Source organism: Nannospalax galili, unplaced genomic scaffold (assembly GCF_000622305.1).
Source record: "Nannospalax galili isolate Female #2095 unplaced genomic scaffold, S.galili_v1.0 scaffold459, whole genome shotgun sequence".
In the NCBI taxonomy this organism is placed as follows: domain Eukaryota; kingdom Metazoa; phylum Chordata; class Mammalia; order Rodentia; family Spalacidae; genus Nannospalax; species Nannospalax galili.
This window is the reverse complement of record NW_008344211.1, coordinates 2,455,494-2,468,224: the sequence shown is the minus strand read 5'-3', so window position 1 is coordinate 2,468,224 and position 12,731 is coordinate 2,455,494.

The window sequence follows — 12,731 nt, the reverse complement described above, 5'->3', positions numbered from 1 at the left end:
ATTTTATGGCTAAATATACGCTATAATGAGGCTCTGGCCTGATAGCATTGTTAAGGAGATATGTGACCTGGAGTTTAATTGCAGGATGGAAGAAACGGCTCAGGCACACATAGGGACCCCGCCAGCGCATTCAGGGCTCGGCATCTGGCATCCGGGCTCAGGAGAAAGTGGCAGCTTAGAGAGAGCTGTGTCAGGGGCCGGGGAGGGTGCAGACCTGGGGGTGCTCAGCCAGGACCCATGCTAGAGCTCCCGAATTGGCCTCGTGCTGCCCACCCTAGTCCTGAGGGGCTCAACTCCTCAATCCCTCCATATGTCTGATCCTCAGCTCCCCAAAGCTCCCAGGGGAAGATGTCACTGCACCCCCCAGGATGGAAGCAAAAGGCTGGCCACCTATGAGGAAGCCCCAGGCCACCTATGGCGACAGATTAGAGGAGGTTTGAAGGACTTCCAGGGTAACCAGGAGTCACACCTGATGCTAGTCACTCAGAGATGGACCTGGAGGCCTGACAAAGGCCACTGCCCAGGGGAGCAGGCGACCACTGGGAGGGGTGGCGGTTGGGACCCCAGCTCCCTGCAGGAAACACTGGGTAGAGCCTGTGGCCTTACCGTCCCACAGAAGAAGGGGTGGCCCCAGGCCTGCAGCTGCAGGGAAGCCCCCACCCACCTCTGGCTCTGCGCTGGGATTCTTACCTCGGCTGCTCATTGTCAAGCCCCAGGACCCGTCAAGCGGGTGTCAGCGGGTGCACAGGTTTGACAAATGGTAGCTTTTTGAAAGACTGGGGTGCAGATAGCCTGACTCATTCCCACTTTGTTCCATCTTGGTGGGTTGGGGACGGTAGGTATCTGGGGAAAGCCTGCTGCGGCTGTTCCTCCATCTCACATCCGCCTCCCCACAAGATCCTTGATGGCCAGTTAACATCGATGCTGGCTCCAGACAGTAGGGACGCTGAGGGGGAACTCAGAGCTCAGCACCCAGCCCTGAGGCTGTGCAGAGAAAGTCGGACCAAGTTCTCAAGCACTTTGAAACATGCCTGAGCCTACCAGACACCTAACCCTGTGCTCAGCATCCAGGCCTGCAATCTCAGCACTCCGAAGACTGAGGCAGGACTACAGTGGGTTCAAGACCAGCCTGGGCTACAGAGTGAGACCCCCGTCTCAAAGTGAAAGCATGAATAAATACTTATTTTTTCAAACCTAAACCTCACATTCCCGAACATTCTACCCTGAGGAGGAAGTTCCACCAACCTTCCTTCTGGTCCGGTTGCCATCTCTACCCCCTCTTTGAAAGGGGGAGTTTTCTGGGCTGGGCTGGGCTGGCCTGGGTTCTCCCTGGGTGATGACCCCAGGGACTGACCAAGTCTGCAGAGTCCACTGAAGTTACAGAGATCTGTTTTACAGTTGGGAGGAAACCGAGGGAACTGTGGCACCTCAAAGGTGACCAGAGGTCCAGCTCTCTAGGTGGGAAGCCAGCAGGGCATTTGGAGGTTGCTTCCTGCCTGCAGGAGCCCAGCAGCACTGAGCTGAGCTGAGCTGACATGGAGGTGCAGGCAGAATGCCTGAAGAGTATAGCAAGCGTGTGGGATAACCTGATCACCCGTCCACTGTCCTCTAGGAGAAGATCAGGCAAGGCCGGGAACTGAGCTGAGGGCAGAGAGTTACCAGTGAGTCTGACTTCTGGGTGTGGCCAGGCCACTGGTCTCATCTGGGAAGGGGCTGGGGACCTATTTCTGAAAGTGGCTCAGCACCCTATCCTGGTTCAGGTCACTCCTTTCCTACCCAGCCAGGCCACCACCCACTGCACACAATCCTGGGCTCCGTTTTTTGCCTTTTTCTACTTGGGTCTGGTGTGTTGGAAAGAAACTGCTGTCTGGAGGGAGCGGGGCTGGGACGTGTGTCAAACCCAGGCGAATTCTCTTACAAAAAAGAAAGGGAAGAGGACCCGGGCAGCAGGAGGGCCTGTGCCGCTCCCAGAGTCCTGCAAGCATTTTGGGGTGCCCTTTTCGGGGAGCCCTCGGGTCTGGAAAGAACATCTCCGAAAACCTGATTTCAATGTTTGAGGCTGCAGGGAGGCGTAACAGGACCCTTCCGAGTCTTGTGCGTGGAAAGCGGTTGGATGGGTGCAGCACCACCTCGGTTGGGGTGGAAGTTTCTGCTAAGTCTCCTGAGGCTGAGCCGATTGCCCTGGTGGCCCAGTGCGATCGATCGTGGGCTGTTTGTAACTCCATCCTTTTTCCATTAACGTAAACACCACTTGAACAAAAATATACATGGCCACCTACTTCGCAGGGAAAGACGGTCCAAGGCCCACCAGCCCACGCTTGCCGGCCTGCCAGACCCCTCGCCTGGGTCGCCGGCCCTAGGGACGCCTAGGACCCTCCAGGTCACTGTGCTGGCTCTTAAGTGGCTTTGAAGCCTGGGGCTTCTGCCTCTCACCCGCACAGATCAACTTGTCAACTGTGGCGGAGGTGGCGAGTTGTCAACTCGAATTCTTAATTAAGCCACTTGGTGATAAAGCTGGGAGCCACCCGTCCCTGTCTACCTGCTGGCCTGGCCCTGGTGGTGGGAGCCTGCTACAGCTTTGCAAGGAGATAACTGGGAAGGACCCGCCAAACTGGAAGCAACTCCTGAAGCGGATCTGGATGAGACGGAACAGGGACCTCCGGCCCGTGCTCTGAGCCTGTGGCTTCTAGTGTAGTGAAAGCAAAGGCACGGGGTGAGGGGTGTCTCTGCCGCGGGGTAAGTGGCCACTTGTGGCCATTAGGCACTCTCTGTGGCCAGTGCTGCGGAGTTGGCAGCATGGACCCTCAGCCTCCTGGAGCCTGACTCTGCCTCCCACCCGCTCTGTTCCGTGCTGTCTTTACACTCCAGCCCTGTGGTTGCTGGAATTGAAAACAGAGGTTTGGGAGATGCCCTAGGAAACCAGGAGACACCACTGGCTTCCAAAGCAGATCAACACAGACCCAGGTAGGTCTACACTGACCCAGGCAGGTAGAGCAAGGAGCGGGCTTCCCTGTGTATGCTTGGGCCGCCATGTAGCTGGGAAAGTCCACAGCAAGCCCTCAACCTGACAACAGCCCTGCTGGGCAGAATCTCTAGGATCCCCGTCCCCTCTCACCTAACAACCTCCCAAACCACCTCCAGGCTTCAGAACACTTCTTGGTTTTTCAGGGACAAAATGGGAGGGAAGTGCCTTCAATTCACAGGCCTCAGAGCCACCTCAATGAGTGGCAGCCTGGGCCCAGGGTCCAGTGCCCTCTCTGACCCCAGGGTGGAGGTGCCCAGGGTTGAGCATTCTGTCCACGGCCAAAGGGGGGGTGTCCCAGCCTCAGTTTCCCCAGAAGGTGCCTCCTCAGGTATGTCCCTGTGACCTGGACCCCCGGTCTCTAAATCCCGGGGCAGAAAAGCTGAATCCCACGCTAAACTCGCCAGGCACTACCCAGCTGGTGAGGAAGAAAGACTCGTGAAAAGTAGAGAGGACCTGGGCAGCCTCGCCAGATAAAGGATTTCGGGATTTGGAGCCTGAGGGTCCTTCTCCTGGCTGGCACTCCTCCCCCAGGCTGGTAAAGGGAAAATAAACACCGTGCGTCCTGAAATCAGGACCCATCATTAGCCGAACAGCGGGTAAAAGAATTGCTTCGCCTCTCTGCAGAGCAACGGGAACCAGATGGGTCTGCCGGAGACCTTCCTGCCACAGCTGCCCCAGGGGACCAGGCCACCAGGACCAGAACCCTCCGCAAGGACGTCTGTTTTCCTCCGGCAGAGTGTTGCACCGGCTCGGCCGAAGGCCAGCCAGAGATGGCTTTTTCCTGGGAGACGGTGGAAAGAATGTTCCAGTCAGACTTGCAGAAGCGAGTGATTCTTAAAAAGGAGAGAGAAAACTTAGGAGCAGGTAGGCGGCGGCTGAGGGCGGATTCATCAGTCACCTCGGTAAAAATGGAGTTACACAAGCCAGAGGGAAGCTGGAGAGCGAGCATTTGTTTGCTCCTATGAAAGCGCAGATTCGATTCCTAATTAGGTTCGTTTTCATGGTGAATTAAATGGGTCTCAGCCCAATTTGGAGGAAAAATAATGACCCCTCGGAGGGGTAGCCTTTCAGCAGCGGCAGAAAGCGACTTGCCAAATCTCACAGCAGAAAAGCAAGAGAAGATTAAAAAGCCGAGCTGACCCAGCGATATAACAAAGTATTTAAAATATTTTGGGTTTATAGTTTCCCCGAAACATCTCATTGCAAACATCTTCCCACGTCAGAGACATAATTTCCGCAAGTGATTAATTTCTAACTACTGAAAACATGGGCAGGGGGCTCACTGGTGCTTGGGCAGAGGATCGTAGTGCGGGTACCAGAACCAAGCCAGTGAGATCGCTTTCAAAACGAACGGGGCCGAGATCTGAACACGATCAAACTGTTTAAAGAATTAGGGCATTCCAAGCATTGAGGAAAATACATTTCAAAATAAAAGGATGAGAGAGTTTGACTGGCTACATTGTGGTTTTGCCTTTTTTTATTTTAATTTTGCACGGTGGAAAGTGGCTGGTCAGACTGGGAGTGTGTTAGAGGTAAAAGATTACCAACTAGTAACAAGGTGAACATTGAGTGGGTTGCAAAAATAATAGCCCTAAACAGAGAGAGAGAGAGAGAGAGAGGGAGGGAGAGATTCAATTTTCACCAGTGACCCTCATGAAAACACCTTGCCCCACCTATGAAGGAGGGGGCTGAAAAGGGAAGGGAGAGAGAGAGAGAGAGAAAGAGAGAGAGGGAGAGGAGAGAGGAAATTGCCAGGGGCCAAGGGGCTGCGTATTAGTTTCTGCACTGGCCCTAGGTAGAGAGTCTAGTAGGCCAGAGGCCTGGGAAGCAACCCCCTCCCAGGCCTGTTTCTGAAGAGGGTGGAACAGTCCCCTCGACCTCCAAGGAGCTAAGCTGGGGTTCTTCCAAGAGGTGTTCAAAAGTCCTGCCCCAAGTCCAAGTGAGGAAAAGAGCCTTGATAAAGATTCTCTCAACACCTTGTGAAAGAGGTGGAGGCGAGTCCCCCTACCCAGCAAGACGAAGCAGCTTGAGGGTGCCGTTTCTCCCGAAAATGGCCAGGCCATTCCCTCCCCACCCTGCCCGACGCTTCTCAGAAACTGGGCAGGACGGCGTAGTGCCGGGAAGCAGGGGTGGGCGGGAGCTGGTCCGCCCCACACGGCCAGCTCTTTGTGCTCTCCGAGGTACGGGTGGACCGGGCTGGCAGGACTTTGAGAGGAGGTGTGGCGGAAGACAAGAACTCTGAAGCTGGCAGACACACGTCGGGGGCTCTCCCCCCTTCTCGTGCTGGCCCTCGGCAGCCCCCCGAGGGGATAGGCACCCTTGTGGTCTCCAGCAAAATGCGCCTTGGGCTGGTTTAGGTGGCTGAGGTCCTCCTGCCCGCCCTGAATTAGCTTCGCTTTCCTACCTGTGAAATGAGCTCCGAGCGGCTGTGCAGTGACATCTATTAGCACCACTCGGGTATACAGTAGGTGCGCAGAGCTCCTCTAGGGCTGAGACTGTCCTCTTGTGGTCTTCAGGGCAGCCCTGAAGGTCAGCAAAGGGGGAAAGGGTGCCCACAGGGCTCCAGGAGCTGGCTGGAGATCACAGTCTCAGACAGGGAGGGAGCCAGTTCCAGGAGACAAGCTACTGGGGGATGGGGTCTGCTGACTGCGGAGGGTGAGCAAGTGGGGGCAGCTAAGACTTCAACACCTGGGGAGTCCCCCCTGCTGTTTAAGACCCGAAAGCTCTTTTTTCTCAGAATCCACATGGGAGGGGCTTGTCCCAAGACACAAGTGAGTCCCTGACCCATCTTCCTGTCACCCAACAAGTTCCATCTCAGCAAGTCCCCAGGCTGGGACTCTGGAGATTCTGGCGGCTGTCTCGGATGGCGTTAGTCTCAGCACTCCGGAAGCAGAGGCAGGCAGATCTCGGTAAGATGGAGGTCAGCCTGGTCTACATAGAACTGCCAGGGCAGCTGGGGCTACAGGGAGACCCTGTCTCAAAAAAGGGGGGGGATGAGAGATGTCACCCCCCTCCAAAACAACCAGGTTCCAGGCACCTCTGCACCCCCAGAAAAGCCACCCCAGAACCCCGCTCAGCAGTCACTGGTTTATCTGATCTTAGCAATCAGACAGAATGTTCTTGTTCAGGAGGTAGACAACAGAGGCACAGAAAGGCAAAGCCACTGGCTTTGGGTCACACAGCCACGGAGTCAAATCTAAACCAGACTGGGACAGGCCAAGTTCTTAATCGTCGGTGGTTATGTTTATTTGTTCTGTTAACGATTTGACATGGTTTGAATTTACAGTGTCTTTCCATCCTGACCGGATGGGCTCCCTGCACCCTACAGTTCTCAGTGTGGTCAGCTCTGGGTGGACACTGACATCAGCCTGTAGGCAGAAGGAGGAAACTGAGGCACCCAGAGGCTCAAGTGAGTGCCTGGGCAGATCTCTGGGGCCTCCCTCCCCAGTGGGCCATGGGCCGGCACGAGAGCAGGGTTACACACACACACCACACACACACACCACACACCACACACACACACCACACCACACACACACACACACACACACCACACCCCTCTGAGGGCTTTGGGCTTTGTGCCTCTCCCGGGAGGACCCCTTACTCCTTTGCTCTCAGCAGGGAGCCCTGTCCTCCCTACCCCTCACAAGCCTCACTTCCCACACAGAGGGATCCTAGAGTTCTAGAGGGAGCACCCTAGTCTCTACAGGTGTGCCCCCCTGACTCCCCGCAACTCAAGGAGATCCTCCCGCCTCAGCCTCCGGGGATTGCCCTTGTGAGCCATCGCACCTGCCAGTTTTCTGTGGTTCCCTGGAAACCACAATCCTCCAGCCGGCCACCGCACAGGGCCAGCTCAGCCTCTGAAGGCACAAAGCAGGTCTGTCCACAAGCCCCTGTAACCCGGCTGGGACAAAACAGCCCACGCTGAGCTGGTGAACTGTGTGGGAACCGGGCAGCACCCACACTTTCTCAGCCAAGCCTGGGCCTCAGCCCAGAGGTTGCAGGTGAGCCCCCTCCTCCCTCTGAGGGCCAGCCAGGCTGGGTGGAGTTTGTTTCTTTTGGAAAATACGGTTCTCACCCTTTTCAGAGCCCTCTAACTGGGGTGATGTACACAGAGGTGCAGACAGCTTCGGAGTGCGACCTGCACACTTCACAGGTTTCTGGTAGCAAATTGCTGGTTTTAAAAAACTCCAAGTGGAAGCCTGCTTCCCTTTCCTCCTTTTGTGCTAGGGTACACGACACCGGCTTCTCTCGGGATGTGCCTGCAGGCCGTGTGTGCGTGGGGTGTGCATTTGTATCTTACTGCACCCTCTTACATCTGAAAAATATAAAAATAAAAATACCTGGCCCTTGACATTTCATGTATGCTTCCTTCTGGCTTGTTCTGGAAACCCATCCATCTTCTTCTGCCCCTCCCCCCTCACAGTTGCTTTCTCATAGTAAACAGACTCTCAGTCCCTCTCCGCCAACCTCTCTGTGACCACAGTCCCACTTGCTCAGAAAGGCTTTCTGGAGACTCCTTTCACACCCCAACATGCACTCCGACTCCCTTCCCCAGGGCAGCAAGACTCCGTCCACCTTCCAGAGGAGACTGCCAGGCAGCCTGGATAAAATGTCTGCAGCTACTCAGCCACCTCAGTGGGTGGAAAGAACTGCCTAGGAACCAGGCATCAGAATTAGGCCTTCAGGAGGCCCAGTGTCTCCTGAATTGTCTTTCTCAAAGCAGCAGGAGCCGATCACCCCACAAAGCTTCTCACCAAGTCTTAGCTCTGCACCGCTGGGCTGCAAAGCCAGCAAATATTTCACCAAAGGACGTCACGGAAAATGATGCTTTCTCAAGAAAGGGCCAAGTGGAAACGGAAGGGGCAGGCTCAGGGTTCTCCCCCAAGCACCAGCCTGATTGATTGATTATTGATCGGTTGATTGACTTATACAAAATCTCATATAGCCCAGGCTGGCAAACACACTAAGTAGCTGAGGATGACCTTGAACTTCTGATCCTCCTGCCTCCACCCCCAAGTGCTGGGATTAAAGGCTTGTAGCACCACACCAGATTTATCTGGTGCTGGGGATAGAACCCGGGGCAAGGATTGTACCAACTGAACTAACATGCCCAGCCTCCTGCCCTCCTTTTTGTTAAATTATGAACCTGTTCTCAGGGTACAACTAAGGTGGTAGGTTAACTGCCAAGGCCTAGTACAGGGCCTGCCCATGTCACAGAAGCCCCTGTCTTCTCAAACTTGGCCCTGCTGGTCACCACAGTTGGGAAATTTGGACTGGGGCTGCTGAGCCTATCTATTTGGGGATGGGAGGACTTGGCAAGACCTCTCTTTCTCCTCTCCTGTCAGGACCTCTACCTTTAGGTCTAGCTGGATGGGCTGGTCCTTTCTGGTGCCCACATCAACAACACAAGAGCGCCAGCCTAGGAAAACACCGGAGTGTGTCCTGGACATGGGCACAAGCCAGGCTCTGCCTGGTTCCCTCTGAGGCACAGGCGCACAGGCGACAGAGGCCCCCTTTTGCCGCCAAAGCTGGATAGTTCTCAGGGCTCTGGGTCTCTTCCCAGCTGGTTGCCTGAGCCCCCCCTCCCCCAGAGCTCATGACCTCTCACAGGCCTACACAGGGTACACATGATCCCCACTTCCCCAGAGCACCTAGAACCCCAGCCTCTCTGCTTCCAAGTTCTCCTGCTGCTTCCAAGCTGGGACAATCTTTTGGCAGCTACAGAAATACAGTTCCTGTATTATTTTGCTTCTCCGGGCCCAGAAATGGAAACGGAATGTGACTTCAGGGTTCTGGGGTAAGTTCTGGAAACTGTGGATGGCACAGGCAGGCCTTGGGCACCATGATCCATGTGCTCGCTGTGGACACCTCACAGCCTTCTGCTCCCTGAGGTCCACTGATGCTCAGCTAGGCAGAGCATTTGACACCACAAGTGGTCTTCTTGCAAAGAGCCGCACCTCAATGCACAGACATCCCTCCGTACCCACCCTCACTGCACCCCATGTGCCTATCAGGAGCCTTATGTATTATACACAGGTCTCTCGTATCCTTAAGATATATATATTTTTTTATATATCCTGGGTTCTGTGTCTTGCAGAGTCACGATATTCTGGTTTGGGAGCACATTACATTGAGCAGACGGAGAATATCCCACCTGTACCACCACAGTTCTACCTAAGACAGTCACACTGTGCACACGTTTTAAATCTATAATCTATAATCTTAAATATCCTGCACTCACAGCACATAACATATATTGTTCATATCTTTTTGTTTTGAGAGAGGGTGCAATTCCTAGGCTGGCTTCGAACTTGCTAAGAAGCCAAAGGTGACCTTGAACTTCGGATCCTTCTGCCTCCTGGCAAACGAATTGAGGCTTTCCAGCCGAGCCTGTTAGCAGTCGTTCTACCACCTGAGTCTGTTGGTAGGTATAAAAGGAACCCAACTTGTATGTATCTTAAAATACTAATCGCTTCTGAATCAATCGACCATCACAGACCCTGGTCTCCACTCGTGGGCAGAACTAGACCGGTGGTATTTGTTTGCAAACCTCCAGCCTTGGCTGGATATCCCTCCCTCCCACTGCAGGATTTCCAAGGCGGCCCTTGGGACTTGCCTGCTCCGCGCTCTGCTGAAGGCACCCGGGGCGCACTCTACGCGCGCGGCCAGCCTTCTCCAGGCACCCGGGGCGCCCTCTCTTCCTCTGACCCTACCTCCCGCACCTCAGTCCCAGTCCCTAGAGGCTGAATTTTCAACCTTAAGTGCCCTCCCCACCCTCCCAAAGCTCGGACCGGCGAAACTTCGCTCCTGGGCCCTCCCTCCTGACAAGCCCCAGGATGCTTGGTCTCCCCCGGGGTCCAGGGCGCAGGGAGCTGGGGGGAGCCGGGGCGCCGGGCGCCGAGAGCGCTAATGCGGAGCAGGGCGGCCAGGCGGGAGGCTGCCCTCGCGGTGGGTGGTCGGCGGCGCCCGGCCCCGCCCGGGGCCGCACGGCCGGAGCGGGATCTGGTTCCCCGCTCGGGTTACGGCGGGCGCGCTCTCAACCCGGCGGCTGCACTTAAGCAATTACCCAGTGAAAATACCTGGGGCCTGGGGAGTGGGGCGACGCAGGCGCGTGACCTTACAGCCTCCCCCGAAAGCTGGGGATTCCTAGGGCCAGTACTGGGCGCAGATTTGGTTTGAGATGGGGGAGGGGTCTCTAGGGATTAAAATCCATACAGCAGATGACTTCCCAAGAACCCTCCTTCCTTAGGCTGGGAACCTCGGAGTCTTTGACACACCCGCTCCCCCCACCCACCACCCCGCAGTCCGGTCCACAACCTTAAGAAATAGATGTTACAGTTAGCCCAGGATGTAGCACAAAACAGCTTATGTATCCTTACAAGGTTGTAAATTCAAAGGCCCCATCTGAGTCCCCAGGCAGTCTCTCACAGTAGGAGGGGGTGTCAAAACCCGGTTCTTGCAATCAGATGGGATTTGGTCACAGATTTGCAAGATGACAGAGTATGGAATGGCCCTCCCCAGCCCTGTCTGTAAAGGAACTCACTATGTAGACCAGGCTGGCCTCGAACTCACAGAGATCTGCCTGCCTCTGCCGCCCAAGTACTGGGATTAAAAGGTGTGCATCACCACACCCGGCCTGGTTGACATTCTTTGTTTTTATGATGTTCACAGCCCAGAGAAAGGCGGGCAGTGGTTTTCAGAGCCACGAGAGGTGCACCTTGCAAGGGCAGCAGTTATAGGTACATGGCTGTTATCGCACCATCGTCAGCTCCCCAAGAGTCTGGAAAGCCAGATGAGTGTGGGGACACAGGGACGTGCTGCTCTCCTGACCTGTGATGAGTCCTTGGGGGACAGCTGGTTACTTCCCAGTACTGGCCAACCTGAGCCAAGTTCTTCCTGGGCCTCAGTTTCCCCTCCTCAAAAGTGCAGGATGAGGGAGATGGCTCAGAGCCTCTGAGACCTAAGAACCTGGCTCAGGAGACCCCCTCCTTGATAAAATTGAGTTAAACTGAATGGGGGGGTCCTCTAGTCACAGAGCCAAGGGTGCCTGTCTCCTAAGGGACCCCACTGTCACCTCCCAGCCTCAGTGGAGAATGGGGACTGGGGTGAGCCTCAAGCTCCTCCGCTGGCTTTCTTGCAACTGCTGTAGGTCCCACCCTCCCTTGGTCAGGGCAGAGGACTGACTATTGGCCAAGCAGAGACTTCAGCTTCCTCCCCAAGAAAGAAAAGAAACCCCCTCATCACAAAACCTAAGAAGCCCTCTGGGGTAGAGGGAGACAAGGAAGGAAGAAAACTGCGGTGTTTTACCTGTAGTCAGTCTGCAGACCCCCACCTCCCCACACACACTGGAGAAAGCCTAAGAGGTGGGGGCTGCGTGTTCCCTGAACCCCCTGGCTTTGGAGGCACCCTAGGTCTGAGAGAGGAGAGAACCGGGAGCAGACTATGATGACTTTCCAGGGGCCCCAGGGTGTGAGATGCAGTCTGCTGGGGCTCAGCTCTCTGCTAAAGATCAGTTGTAAAGCACCTCCCTGTAAACTACCCTCTGCTTGCTAGAGTCTCTTGATCTGGAGCTGTCAGTAAGCAGAAAGAAAAGAAAAGAAAGAAAAGAAAAGGGAGGAAAGTGGGAGTTTGAGAACGCACGGCATGGGGGTGTGCCCTAGTGCACAGTGGCCCTGTGATGCGTGGGGGGCTACGCGTGGGAGAGGGTGCAGGCTGCAGTGGGTACACTGTGCTCCACCAGGGTGGGCAGGTCGGGGGGGCCCTGAACTGTACAAAAGTCCCCTGAGAGGACGCAGGCAAGTCTGTGGACAGTGCTGCGGGTGTCTGGTAGGGATGCTGGCCAGGCAGACTGCGTCAAGTGGAAGCCAGCCTGCCCGGATCTGTGTGCGGGAACACACAACCACACACACCCTAAGCGCTCTCGGGTCCTTTTCCTCTCTGCGGGGCCGCAGTATCCGCACTCTTGGGGCCTGGTGATTCTCGCCTCCTGCGAACCCGGTCTCTCCAAAGGAAGCCGAGACAGCTCGGCCAGGCCTAACCTAAGTCAGCAAACCTCCAGCTCCTCGCACAGATGTGCCAGGCGCCCCGAAGGCGACAGAGCCTCTTCCACCAAAGCTGAAGGCGCGGGGGGGGGGGGGGGGGGGAGCGAATGGGAGACCTAGAGTCCAGGGAAATCTGAGGCCGGCGGGCTTTGAAGGGGCCGCAGGCCAGCCGGGGAGATCCGCGTACGCCTCTCCCTTGAGCTCACGCTGGGGCGCAGCAGCCCGGCTCCCCGCGCCGACTCGCGAAAACATCGTTCATCACCCTCCTCCCCGCCTGAACCCGGCGGGAGAGGCCGGACCAGCGCTTGGTCTGCGGGAGACCCGCACTCACCTGGGTCCCGGTGCTCGGAGTCCAGCCAGATCGCTCGCGCGCTTCTGCGCTCCAGCCGCACCACCGGGTCGGCGACCCGAGGCGCCCGCATGAGTTCTCTGCGGGCCGCAGCCGCCCTGCCCCGGCCCGCGCTCCCCGCCCGCGCCCGCTGCTTTCCGGAACCCGGCCTGGCGCGCAGTGTCAGGGGCCCCGCGGCGGCGGCAGGCCGAGCCCACAGGGGCAGCAGGCCAACTCCCCCCCGCGCCCGCCGGCTTCTCTATTATTATTAAAGGATCCCCCGGAACGTGTTTACGTTGAGCCTTGTAAACTTCCTGCCAGGGACTTTGCCATC